The sequence below is a fragment of the Furipterus horrens genome, unplaced genomic scaffold (genome assembly GCF_987537825.1).
Source record: "Furipterus horrens unplaced genomic scaffold, mFurHor1.1.pri manual_scaffold_1, whole genome shotgun sequence".
In the NCBI taxonomy this organism is placed as follows: Eukaryota; Metazoa; Chordata; class Mammalia; order Chiroptera; family Furipteridae; genus Furipterus; species Furipterus horrens.
Window position 1 is genome coordinate 75,398,096 of NW_028327171.1, and position 5,646 is coordinate 75,403,741.

Here is a 5,646-nt window from a genome sequence, read left to right on the forward strand (position 1 = left end):
CCGTGCCATGCTGGACTGCTAGGCAAAGTACATACCCATTTGAATTAGAATGTGGAAAATAAAATTTGCTATTTGGAAGCATAATTTGCTTTGGATTTCTATTAAACACAAAAGTTAAAAATAGGTTTCCGTAGATCTAAGTACAGATTTAGTTTATTATTAGCTTCCAGTTCTTGTTCTTTTTTTTTTTTTAACTCAGATTTAATTCTTTGAATTCTAAACAATTACTTAGTCATGCATAAAAATATTTGGTAATACAGTATTATTATTATTTGAATATATCCTAGTGTTACTTCAAGATTAATTTTTTAAATGCTGTTGATAACTTCCTAGAAGAACTTAACATTTCACTTGTTTTAGGATCCTATCACATACCGTACTAATTATCAAACCAATGACTTAATTATTGGATAGTATTTTCACATTTGTTTTATTGTCATAAGTGGTTTGTCCTCTGGATGTATTGAGTTGTTGACCATTATAAAACAGAAACTAAAACCTTAAAATTAAAAAACCCTAAAATAGTATCATATATAAAAGACCACAGTTCTTCAGTTAAAAAATGCATATTCAATTTTAGTTCTGGATATTTAGACTACACCTTTAACATTTCAAATGTTAAATGAGAAAGATAATGAATATCTTAATCCCCCCAGTTCTACCGCAGGCTTTAAAACTATAATGTATAAAAAGTTTTTGTAAAGTGCTACATTAATAAAGATTGGCATCAGTGATGTCCCATTAGAAAGAAGGTATAATAAGAAGTCACTATCAGTCAGCCCCCAATATTAACTGAGTGCTTACAGTAGGCTAGGCACTGTTTCCACAGTTGGGATACAGTGATGACAAACACAATCCTTTCATCCAAAAGCTAATACAGCCACTAGAGAAAACAGTATGGAGTTCCTAAAAAATAAATAATAGAGTTACCATATGATCAGCAACCCATCTTATGGGTACCTATCCAAATAATTTGAAAACCTTTATTTGTGAAGATATATGCACCCCTATGTTCATTGCAGCTCTATTAATGGTGGCCAAATATGGAAACAACCAAAGTGTCCTTTGATAGGTAATTGGATAAAGAAGATGTGGTACATACATGCCATGGAAAACTACTCAGTCATACGATGAAACACTGCCATTTGCGACAACATGGAGGCATCTTGAGAATACAGTAGTCCTTCTCTATATCATGGTCTGCTTATCGCGGATTTTTCGCTATATCACAGGATTTTGCGGTACTGTATACGTATGTTGTTAAAGTTACATAGGTTTAAGAGTGTAGAATATGTTTAAGAACATAAGTAGTTCCCTGCTCCTCCAGTTCAACGGACTGTTGCGATTTCCTATGCAGTGCCAGCCTCAACCCTGAGACACGATGGTAAAGGTCAGAGTGAATGGATTTGGCTGTATTGGGCGCCTGGTCACCAAGGCTGCTTTTTACTCTGGCAAAGTGGATATTGTCGCCATCAATGACCCCTTCATTGACCTCAACTACATGGTCTACATGTTCCAGTGTGATTCTACTCATGGCAAGTTCAAAGGCACAGTCAAGGCTGAGAATGGGAAGCTTGTTGTCAATGGAAAGTCCATCACTGTCTTCCAGGAGTGAGATCCCAGCAACATCAAATGGGGTGATGCTGATGCTGAATATGTTGTGGAGTCCACTGGGGTCTTCACTACCATGGGGAAGTCTGGGGCTCACTTGAAGGGTGGAGCCAAGAGGGACATCATCTCTGCCCCTTCTGCCGATGCCCCCATGTTTGTGATGGGTGTGAACCAAGACAAGTATGACAACTCCATGAAGATTGTCAGCAATGCCTCCTGCACCACCAACTGCTTGGCCCCCCTGGCCAAGGTCATCCATGACAACTTTGGTATCGTGGAGAGGCTCATGACCACAGTCCATGTCATCACTGCCACCCAGAAGACCATTGATGGCCCCTCTGGGAAGCTGTGGTGTGATGGCCGAGGGGCTGCCCAGAACATCATCCCTGAGCTGAATGGGAAGCTCACTGGCATGGCTTTCCATGTCCCCACCCCCAATGTGTTGGTTGTGGATCTAATCTGTCACCTGGAGAAAGCTACCAAATATGATGACATCAAGAAGGTAGTGAAGCAGGCATCAGAGGGCCCACTCAAGGGTATCCTGGGCTATACTGAGGACCAGGTTGTCTCCTGTGACTTTAACAGTGACACCCACTCCTCCACCTTTGATGCTGGGGCTGGCATTGCCCTCAATGACCACTTTTTCAAGCTCATTTCCTGGTATGACAATGAATTTGGCTACAGCAACAGGGTGGTGGACCTTATGGTCCACATGGCCTCCAAGGAGTAAGAGCTCCCTAGACCACTAGCCCTAGCTACAGAAAGAGAGGCCTTCAGCTGCTGTGGAATCATCTTGCCCCAAACTGATCCCCCAACATACTGAGAATCTCCTGACCTCTAGTTGCCATGCTAAACCCCCTAAAGAGGGGAGGGGCTTAGGGAGCCCTACCTTGTCATGCACCATCAATAAAGTTCACTGTACCCAGAAAAATAAAAATAAAAAAGAACATAAATAGTGTTTATAAAAGCATGAAAAAGGTTAATAAGGAAGTGAGAAAGGTTAATAAGGGACTGGGAATGGTTTATAAGTGTGTGGGGAGGGTTTATAAAGCCTTAAAATATATATAAATACTAAAATAAATGTAAAGTTCCTACTTCATGGATTTTCATCTATCATGGAGGCATCTAGAATGTAATGACCACGATAAGTGAGAGAATACTGTATTATGCTAAGCAAAATAAGTCAGAGAAAAAGACAAGAACCATATTGTCTCACTTATATGAGGAACATAAAACTGAAAGTAACAAATGAGCAAACCAAAAAACAAACAAAAACTCATAGACACAGACCACAGTATGATGGTTACCAGAGGGAAGGAGGTGGAGGTGTAGTATATTGTGACAGAAGATGATTTAACTTTGGGTGGTGGGCACACAATGCAATATGCAGGTAATGTATCACGGAATTTTACATGTGCAACCTATATAATTTTATGAACCAATGTCATATAATTTTATGAACCAATTTATTAATCAAAATTAAAAAGAAAAAATAAATTTAAATTTATGAAAAAGCAGTTTACATGAATAGAAAAGAAGTTCAGAGATATAGTCAATAAACATAAAGGAAAAAGATATTTAAGTGAAGAATTAGTATTATGAGCTAGGTTAAACAGAGTAATGTGGCTATTTAAAATTATATAAAATGAAGATATTACTGGTTTGGATACCGAACCCAGATATACTACTTTGTGTTTTGGTGGCCTGCTTTCAGTATATCTCCTGGATGTTGCATATTAAATTATATACTACTTATATTTTTCTCTACTTCTACATAAAGAGATTAGTGATTTTGCATAAAATTATATGCCTATGTATTTAATCTTGCCTTCCCTGTGTTTTATATTTGATGACTGATATGACTTTCAACTCATTGTGTCTGATCCCCAAGGTTTACACCAACCATATTTCACTAAGTATCTGTCATGATTAAAATATTTGACATAAAGATACTGCCTTGTAAGATTTACAAGAGTTACAGCTGTAGAATCAGGATTAGCTCCTCCTTTAATCTTTGACAGAAGAAAACATTGAAAGAAATTTTTCCGATTCACCGCTTCACACTGTTTGGTACATAGTTGAAAGACCCCTAACTAAAAACACAAGACTAAAAAGAAAAGTGAGAGCCATACCCTGACATCTGGCATAATGTGATCGCAATTAAGAAAATAGACACTATGATAAATCCAATAAGAAAATATAATTTAAGTTCTCCAGAAATGAGGCCACCTGGTCTCTGGGAAGGTTCACACTCTGTTTCTACCCTAAAGAATATTCAGTGAGTAACTTATCAGTTAAAATAAATGAATAAAAAGAGGAAAATAAAACTCTAATGTGCTAACTAAAAATGTTCAACAATCCATCTGGGAAATAGGTGCAAATATAGATAAATTAAAATTAGTTACACTGTCTTCGAATTATGGCTTTATAATATATACCTGGTAAATTTGTTATATTAAAAATGGTCCATTTGTAATATTTTTATAATAACCTAAAAATCTAATGTTTTTTTTTTTACATGTTTTTGTTGTAATATCTTTTACAAATTACATTTTTGGTTTACATATTTTTAAATAATAGCATTTTAAAGGTAGGATAATATTTTCCTCAAATTTTGCATTTTGTTATATTAATTCACCCCTTTCCCATACAGTTTTTATTGACCATTAAATTCTTATTTGTAAAGGAAAGTTCCCTGTTAGGATTTTTAGAAGCTAATATAAAAAATTTATTTGTCTAAAATTTCGTAATTTCTCAGGTGTGCTCTCCAAAGTCATTTTGCAGGCTTAACCATCCACTTATAAAAAGAGTTGTACTACAATAAATCTTATTTTGTAATTATAATGTGACACAAGTTCAATACAAAGAAAATTTGAGGCTCATAAAAATCAAATCTGTAGTGAGTAGGTGAAGGTGGCCTTATAAATGGCTGTGCACACACACCCAAATGCAGAGTAGAAAACATGGGCAGCCTCTTCACTCTTTGAAAATAACATCTTTGCCTAACAATTTAATCAGCAATAAGAAAATTGTTGTTGGGTTGTTTTGTATTTCAACTAATCTAAAATCAACTGTTTAAATAAATGAGCTTGCCCCACCTCCTCCACCATTTTAAAGACAATGATTTTTATTTGTAGTTGTATAATAATTGCATTATGATGTATAGATTCTCAAGGAATAAAAAAATCAGTATTTTTTTCTGAAAAAACAAATAACTCTAGTTTGAGCTCAAGTTTAGCAATGTGTAATAAATTCAACTGTTAATTAGAAAATTCCATTCTTATTTTTCAGCTCTTCAATCTTTGTGTCTGTCTCTGCATTAAGGGCTGGGGGGGCAATGGGGGGAAAATGGGACATCTGTAATTGAAAAATCAAATATAAAATTTAAAAAAAGAATAAAAATATTCAAAATTCAATATCTGCAAAATAGACTAATTATTTAGATAATATGTAAACCACAAAAATATCAAATGTGAGTCCAAAAGAATAAATAGCTAGTTTTGAAAATATAAAAAAGGTAAATGTTCTTTGAATAAGTTTTATGTTTTTACTTATTTCTAAAACCCATAGTTATGTCCCAGTTCATCTTGGGGGTGAAACTAAATTTTCACATAAACAATTTACTTAAAGCAATGTTGTACACCTACTGAATGTAGGTTCTTAAGTTGTGATGTCTAACCAAAATGCCAAAAAGATGCTGTAAGACACTTTACCTGCAGGGATTTTTTAGAAAAAAACATTTTGCACATTAATAAGGTTGAGATAGTTTATTCAAAATTAACATTATTCTACAAGCACATAATATACTTGTGGCTTTAACTCCTTATACACCTTTTAAGTATCTGTCACAAAGAGAACAGATCAGAGAATGTACTTGACTTTAAACACATATGGGAAAGGATTTAGTAGCATGAAAATAACCTCAATGTGTGTGACCTATCCTACACTCTATGAGAGTTATTATAAGATCAGGGATGATATAAGTAGTTTGAGTTTACATACTTGCCTTTTATGAAATAAAAGAAGCCTCATCAT

The 5,646-nt window shown here is 34.9% G+C and overlaps 1 pseudogene; it reads left to right on the forward strand.

Annotated features, from left to right (window-relative positions):
• The first annotated feature begins 1,381 nt into the window (after positions 1–1,381).
• Positions 1,382–2,341, forward strand: LOC150021302 (glyceraldehyde-3-phosphate dehydrogenase pseudogene; annotated as a pseudogene).
• Positions 2,342–5,646: the final 3,305 nt, after the last annotated feature.